This window comes from Monopterus albus, unplaced genomic scaffold (genome assembly GCF_001952655.1).
Source record: "Monopterus albus unplaced genomic scaffold, M_albus_1.0 scaffold6.1, whole genome shotgun sequence".
Classification (NCBI taxonomy): domain Eukaryota; kingdom Metazoa; phylum Chordata; class Actinopteri; order Synbranchiformes; family Synbranchidae; genus Monopterus; species Monopterus albus.
The window spans coordinates 5715241-5724109 of record NW_018127886.1 but is presented as its reverse complement, the minus strand read 5'-3'; the positions used below and the strand labels follow the sequence as shown (position 1 = coordinate 5724109).

At 39.5% G+C, this 8869-nt stretch overlaps 1 protein-coding gene across 2 annotated transcripts in view; it reads right to left on the bottom strand.

Annotated features, from left to right (window-relative positions):
• Positions 1–8869, bottom strand: part of LOC109970000 (kazrin) — a 151692-nt gene that overhangs the window by 106932 nt on the left and 35891 nt on the right. The window lies entirely within an intron of this gene.

Here is an 8869-nt window from a genome sequence, read left to right as displayed (position 1 = left end):
CTGTTCTTGCTCCTTTTCTACAGGAAAGTAAAGTTAAATCCTCAAAGCAATTTGTTCTTTCTCTTAAAGAGAGGCATCCGGCTCAGGGGAAATTTGTATCTGCTGGCAAGGAATGTACGCTTTGGAGATGGTGTGTGTGTGTGTAGTGAGTGTGCTGTCAGTGTGCAAGCATGCCTGTGTGTGTGCCTGAGAGTTCCGTAACAGCATGAAAGAGAGTGTGTGTGTGTGTTTGTGTTTGTATTAGGGAGTGAGTGTGAGTGTTAGTGTGTTAGAGAGCCAGCACTGCCCCTGTGAAACGTGCTCCCTGCAGCTGACTGTTGAAAGGACACAGAGCATTGAGAGATGACAAGCACCTTTTTAAATGGACTGTACCATTTGCAGAGAAAGTCAGGGGGTGGAGCGAGCCACACCATTTAATCTCATTGCAGACAGAGGTCCTCAGCCCAGCTGTCTCCAGAAGATATTGCTGTAAGGTTCTGTGTCTGTGTGTTTGACTGAACTGACACACGAGAAATTAGTTTAAGCTTGTGGAAACTGATTTCATTGAAGCACTGCCACTTTCTCCCTGTCTCTCCCTCCCACAAAGGACTCTTGGATAAAGGAAAGGAAACCATTAGTTTGACAAAGAGGCAGTTGTGGGGAGAAAAAAAAACCTATATTGTAGTTACATAAACACAGCTTTCATCACAGTGAGGTATTCCTCCTGCAATACAAATGCATTTTATCTAGAAGGCGTCAGACTGTGTTCAAAGTACAAGTTCAAAGTACAAGTTCAAAGTACAAGTTAAGTACAATAACCAGTAAATCAGTCCACATTTGAGTGAAGTAGAAATTCCAATTTGCATGTTCCACTATCCGAAATGTGAGGATTTTTCACTTTTATGGGCATTATATCACTTGAAATGAGCAAAGTTAAATAAATCAAGAAATTTAAAGGTAGTGACTTTGGGAAACTGCGATAGTCAGTTTTAATTATTTGAGTGTTTTACAGACTAAATGACCAGTTTAATGAAATTGAAGAAGATTAACAGATAATTAGATGCAGCCCAAAATGCAGTGTTTAAACTAACAAGGTTCCTCATCATTATACCAAGAATGTTCATACTTGTTTTTCTCTTTTAACCTTAAAATGTAAGCAGGGGAAGTCGAGAATGTAAGCATATACTTTTTCTTGCTTTATACTCACTGTGGAAAATGTGTTGGCCATTAATTTTCCCTTTTTAAATTCTACCAGTCAGACTGGTGAATTAAATTGTTTTTCTACTCAATCTCACAAGGACCTGCTCCTGCTATGTGCATGAACTACATTGCAACATACATGGATTTTTCAGTACATATTACACTGACCGGCCACATTAATAGTCACACCTGTACAATTTTATGCACTTCAATGCACTTCCACCTTAACACCTGTGTTTATGAAGCTCAAAATGTTTCAGTTTTTGGTGAAAATGTCATAAATGTATTGATTCAACTATATGGAGCGTCAGAATAATAGGAACACTTATGAATATAATGCAGTCCAGGTGAAAGTCTTGCATTCAAGTGCATACAATTGTACAGGTGTGGTAATTAATGTGGCCAGGAATTGTATATCTAACCCTTCCTAAGTGCTTCTTTTTGTTACACAAAGTCTACAATTATAGGCAGCAGATACAGTAACTGCCACCTGTTTACAGCTGAGGCCAATCATTCACAGCAAATGAAACATTAATGCTTCTTTCTACCCTCTGCGGCACCACCGATGGGCATTTGTTGAAGTCAGAGCAGAAAAACCATTGCTTTTATTGTTGTTGAAGCATTGCAAGGCAAAAATATTACTTTCTAAATGTCAAATGTACCTCCAGCAATCAAATAAGAGACAGATGGATACCAGAAGCTTATAGGATAGAAGACTGTTGGCATGCACCGGATACAAAAAAACTTAACTATTAGTTTTTTCTTCTTATGACTACACATACTTTTCCATTTTGATTCTTTTGAAATGCAGTGTCCTATGCATCATCGTAATATTTTTATCTATGAATATGCACTAACAAGCAATACTGAAAGTCACCTGCTTATCCACGTTCACACCTATGGGCAATTTAGAGTCACAAATTTGCCTAACCTGCATGTCTTTGGATTGTAGGAGGAAACAGGAGCACCCAGACTCACAAACAGAGCAACTAGCTGATGAGCATAGCAGAGACGCTGGTGGAGACCAAAACAGAGCTCAACTAGCAGCGAATATTGGACTTACATTTGGTCAGGTGGCCATTAAGTATGGTCTGGTTAACAAACACTTCAGCATGACAGGGAGCTTGAACCCAGGACTTTTAAGAGAATTTCTACAGGAAAAAAAAAGTTTTCATGCTCTCTGAATCCAATCCCACAAATATGAAAAGACATTTTGACACTCTAGAGTCTTAATATTAGTTGAAAAAATAAACACTTATAATTAGCTACTTGTCTAGTTGCCTTTGGGCCTCAGGGCTCCACCTCCCTATGTTAAATATTTTTAGTCAGATAGATATTGGATAGATACTTTATGTATTAGAAATGTTAGTGGAGAGAGGATGTATAGTTAGACTGTTAAATGCTTAGGCCTGCATATGAGTTGCTGCAGGGTACATCTGGTCAAGGCCACCAGAAAGAAGAGTTGATGACTGTCAGCAGACAGGATGTTTAATATTATTATTATGATGTGTAGAACTGTAGAGTTAGCCATAATATGTTCTTATGTTCGAGTCACGACATGTATTAGAAGTCGTGAGAATGTTTTTAGCTACACACCACTTATCCAACAGACATACACATTTACATGTTGATTTGCTTCATGTTTTGACTACTGCTATGACCAGCTGCAAAGCTGGTGAGAGAGACGTCTCGGTTGACGTTTCTGTGTAGTATGGGGCTAGCCCAACTGAGGGGATATAATGTATAGGCCTGTTGAGGTTCGGGGTCTTTCATCTTACAACTGCCTGCGTGCAGTTTGGAGGTGCAAGATATCTGAGCGTGTAATGTTAATTTTACCTGTGATCCTTTGAATAAATCAGCACTGTTTTGAAGTTACTTGGACTGCCTCGTCTCTCAGAGTTAGCATGGTAGCAAGGACTGGATCCTACAACCATTACCTGACATTTGGCTGTCTAAGCCTGTCCACTCACTCAGCAGAACAGCTGTGTTGTTGTTGTTTCTCAGGGTTATGTGACCTGAGACCCCAAATCATTTGGCATGTGGTAAGTGTGTGGGTAGTGAGTAAATGTGGTGTACTCCCAGAAAATGTTTCCGCAGCCTCAGGGGTTTTGTGAGTGTGTGCCTTAACTGACCGCCTGGTACAGTACACAAGCGAGGAGATAGGAAACAACACACACATACACCTTCCACCCATTCATCCATCTGGCACAGCCACAAGCCACCCCTCCTGCTTAGTAAAAGAACATCATGGTGTTATTTATAGATGACAGCGTATGCCGCATATGATACATGAGTCACGTGGGGGGGCAGGTTGAGACACACACTCAGACACACACCAGGAGGCTAATAATCCCAAAAGTCATTAGACATTCTCTTCTCAGGTGTAATAAAGGTCTACTGGACCATTCAGGGTAATTAGGAAACTGTGGTATCAAAGTGTGTAACTGAATTTGTTGCCTTCGGTTTATATATATAACTACACATGTATGTGTATGTGGTGCCACATACAGTATTACACTGCTACATACACAGTACCTGCAGTTTATTTGAAATAATTTATCCCTGGAGAAATGTGACCATGTTGTACAAGTAGAATATACTGAACTGTAAAAACTACATGCGACTGTGGGATTTTCTAATGCTTTTATGAAAAAATGTTCACATTTATCTGATTCACAATGAAAAATGAATATATCTGCTTTTTTTCCCCCAAGAAAACTGGGGATTGCAAACAACACTGACATGCACTGGAAAATATTCTAGTGATTGAGATTTTGGGAGGCAGAACAAATCTGGCTTCAGTTCCTTTAACTTTAGCTATTGTAAATATGACAAACAAATATACTGCTATAATCTCTCATGAAAAGAGCCTAGAGATACTAAAATGCATAAGTGTCATTAGACCCCTTTACTGGGGCACAAGCCCCAGTATTGATCTGCTGTGCCCCAGTAAAGTCATACACTTGAGTCTTAACAAGCTCCTATATTTGGCAGAGGATTAATTTAGATCAATAAAAACGGCAAAATAATTGACTTGTTCTAATCGAGAATGTCAAAGCAAAATATCACCTGAGGCACAAGCGGTCACCCTTCGTACACCACTGTGCACACATACTATATGCACATCATAGCTGGTACACTGTAGCAATCCATGTACTGACACATGAAACATGAGAAAGGAATGGACCGTATGTGATGGGGACCAAGTTAAGTTTTTGAATAATACTGATGATCACAAACATAACTGACTCATAGATGCACATAAGAAAATTCTTTAGAGGAAGCCGAGACAGGGAAAAAGTTTGGAGAGATGAGGGTGAAAGAGGGAAAATGTTAGTTAGTTACTGTTTTACCAGGCACAAATGCTGAATGTGAAGTAAATTAGAGCTCTGTTCTGTAAATCAATGCATAAGATCAATTGGACTACCCTTAAAACCCTATTTATATGTGTAGTACATGAAATAAAATGAATGCCAAGTATGTTGCATAATACATCACATGTAATGGTCTATGTTAACTTTGGACTATTCATTCTGAATTTAATGAATATAATAGTTGATGGTCTTGTCACACAGTCCTAATGATGTTTGTTTTATGCACTTTTAACAAACGAACCTTAGGCAGGAAGGGAAAGTGTGGAGGAAGCTGCTTGTTTCTATGGAGACAGATGTGTCACCACCAACCATCCATTGTACAATACAATTCTGAAGGATCATCTGTATGTTATATGGCCTTATAAGTTACAAAAATTATTACTTTTATAAATTGATTTGTTGGTAGATTAACTTTTGAAAGTTTAAATTTGACAAATCAAACTGGGGCTGCTTTACTATCAAATTACTTTGTTGTGAAATTCAGAAGAATGCAAAGAAATATGAGATTACCCAAACCCTTAGGAGAAACATGTGTGCTACAGGCATAGATGGGTAAGTTATGTTTTCTTTAAATGCACGTGTGGAAAGTCAAAATGTGCACACTTGGAGAACATTGGCGTATAAGGGACAGAAGCCAGACCCTCTTTTGGAAGAATGAAATGGAGGGTGTCTGAGCCCCTCGTCCATGTCCGTGTATGCACAAGGGTATGTGGAAACCATAATTTTTTTTTTATACCCTGAAGTTTCATTAACTGATTACTGCATGTGACCAAAAGAAACTTTTATGGGAGGAGCATGCAGGAGACATGCAGAAATACTATTAAGTTCAAACACATCTTTCATCAGTCTCATACTAAAGATATACTAAATATAACGACATCATTCGAATGGGAAGAAAAACTCAGCACGCTGTGTTATATATATAGTGCTCTGTTTCCAGCAGGTGGGGTTTGCTGCTAAGTCAGGATTGGTGCTGTGCAGATAATCTAAATTCAAAGTAGAGATTCCAATGCCACAGTCTATGTTTAGTGATTCAGACTGTCTCTGCAATGCAGAATGTATGGGCTGCACTTTCTCATTGATAGCATCGGAAAAGGCCGGCCAATGAGGTGGAAAAGGTGGTGAATTCTTGTGGTGTTTCTTTGTTTATTTATTTAGGAAATGGTTTAATGTCCACAGAGGAGTAAGGAGATTGAGTTTTTGTTTAATGAATGCTATCTTGGTCTCTTAAAGTTCATCTTCTCTTAGGGGAGAATGGGGTTCTGCAAAAACAAAAAGACAACAGAATAACAAACACACACTGTGGTGCAAGGGGAGAAGTAAAAGAGGAAAATCAAGATAGAGACAAAGAGAGAGAGAGTAGAGAGAGATGCTCCTTAGTGAGATCACAACACTTACCAGGTCTGTGTCATTTATGACCACTGGAGTGCAGAAAGTCTAACATCTTGTCACTCGTGGGTAAAAGTTGTAGACAACACTCAAAGGAAAGAAACCGAACATGCCCTCAGGCTTCTTCCACAAACAGCCTTCACTGGGCCAACAGTTCCTGCGAGATACTCTCAGGAAGATCAAAAGCCATTACATTCTTGCTTTTATGAGTCACTGCTATGACCAAGTAAACACATAAAAAAGGATTTTAAAAAATTCTAGATGTTTAAAAAAAGTAACTCCTGAGAATACAGGGGGAAATAACAGGTCAGTGATCAAACAAAGGAGAAGTATAACACTTGAGTTAGTCTGAGGTAGTAATGACAAGGTGAACTCATCAGGCTTTACTCACACTGTACAATAAGACACCAGAGATGACTCAACTGCAAAGTGATGCTCCACTTGAAAGCATCCTGATTCAGTGACTAGCAGCTTTTCTCTATCAATAGCATTACTGTGTGACATAAGAAGAGTAATGAGCTCATTCCAGAAGTGGGGGGTCAAAAACCAAGACAAAGAACAGACACAAGCCTTATGAAAATACAGAATTATGTTCACTGCACCAATCTGCTTATTCTCAATCCTGCCCTTTCTTCAGTGTTTAAACTATTTAAACGGATAAGGCAGAGCAGCTGGAGGACAGGACAAACACAACTTTGAGTGCAAGGGCATTTATACAACTGTCTTTCTAATCCACTGGGGTTAAACAGAGTTGTACTGTAAGGGAAGTGCCACCAGTCTAACAAACAGAGAATAGACCAAGCCAGCTAAGTGAGGGACACTAACTTCAGTGTTTATGAGGATGTTATAATTCTTTAGGTCACTTTCTAATGGATCAATATTGTATATGCAAATTATATTATTCTACTATGAGGATATCTTAAAGCTCCACTAATCAGTGTTTTTATACTGTATGAACAATAGATGAAGTAACTGAGTGATGTGAAAATGGTGGCTTACAGTGACAAACCCACAGGGAAATGATTACCCTGCTCTGCACCCATTTACTCAAACTGGGAACATTGTTTGCCAGCATGCTACTCCACGCTCACCACCAGTCAGAACCTAACGAGCAGTGCACACCGTACTTCCCTTAACTTTCATCCGGCATAACCTCACAGGTTGACTTGAACCATCCTACTTTGCTTTTCCTCTCCATTTTGTGCTTTGTTTGACTATGTTTTGAGGAGGGAGGGAATGCACTCTTCTCATTCACACAGCTGAGCAGAGGATGTGAAGGATCACTCCATACTGCAGCAATCAGCCAGTGACGAACACGGTACAGTATGAACAGTTTATCAAACAGCTGTTAAACAGAACAAAGACTTGCAGATGTGTGAGGTCTGCTCCATTTTGCCCACAGTGTCTGTTTATACACCGTTTGTAATGCTAAGGGTCAACATTTAACTAATCACGAGCAACAGCTCTACTTGCACCCACCCCCTCACACCTCATCCCTGGAAGTTGATTTTAGTACTTCCTCCTGGGGGTTACCAATATTTAGCTCCCGGAACATACTTCCAATACAGGCAGTGGGCAGTAGAAACAAACGCAGAGACGTGATGAGCAGTACTTGGCTCGATATGTTTCAGGGGTAATGGGAAAACCCCTTTATGGGATACCTGTCCTGCACCAAACATAAAAAATTGTTTGGTAATATGTTCCCCATAACATTGTGACACTAATAAACAAAAGGGGAAATGACATGAACGGTTTAAAAAATAATCACTTAGGATGAAAAATAACTTCAAAATGTCACAGCATTAATCTAGAGATATTCTGTTTTCCTTAGCTTGTTCGACATCCTGTTTTATTGTTTTTAATCCTTCCCTTTCCCTAGTACCTCATTATTTTTTTATCATAAATACACTATGTAATTATAATCATCTCACTGAGATGAGCAATTCATGTCAGAAAACAGGCTCCCAGTTAATGGATATTGATGCCTCTGTTTTCCTTGCCACTGTCAGCACTGCATGTACCGCTGGCTAAGAAATAAAATACACAGATGCAACCAGGTAAACACAGTATGTTGACACACAGATATGTTTTCCATTTGGTCTGACAAGATTTGGTAGGTTTGAGGGTTGGAAGTGTGTTCTTGGAATATCCTGATCCCAGTTCTACCATATCCTCTAATCTCTTGTCCCATTCACACTGAGCTCTTGCTCAGATTGTCCCTCCTTCGCATTCCCACTAATAGCGTGAGCCGAGTCCAGACAGCAATGCCTAAACAAACTTTTTTTTTTTTTTTACTATAATGCCAAATGAAGCCTGGGTCTCTGGTAGAGGGTTGATTTCAGCTTTGCAGGCTTTGACGCTACTTAAGATATGTGTTCCTTCTAACTGAGACCAGCAACAAAAGAAGATCTTGCACAAATTTATGGACAAAAAAGAAAGTGTTTCTACGTCACTTAGAATCTGGATGCAATCCAGTCTGTATGCATCCACCTAGAGGTGGTGAAGTGTGTCTTTGTGTCAGAGATGATGGAAGTGGTCGATTCGTGCTTGAGCAGAGACCCTAACCTTTCAAGTGAATGAATATGTGCAAGATATTTTGACAAATGTCTGTTTTATTAAAGTTGCACTATCCAGGACCTCTACTGAAACAATCTGGTCAGATTCATGACTAAAGGAAGACAATATTTTATAAAAGCAACTATAGTTACCAGGGTACAGTAGCTGAGAAGCTGAAGCTTAAATACAGGGTTACGTCCATGCACAGGTGTTGGCAAAACAATAACAAAAAAGCCTTTTCAAACACCAAATGCAACTAGAGATGGCTGAACAAAAGCTCAAAACACAGTTCATGACTGCTGTTAAAATGAACCCTAAACAATGTCATTGGCTGGTGGCCTACAGAGCTCACAGATGGTCCATTCTCCTGC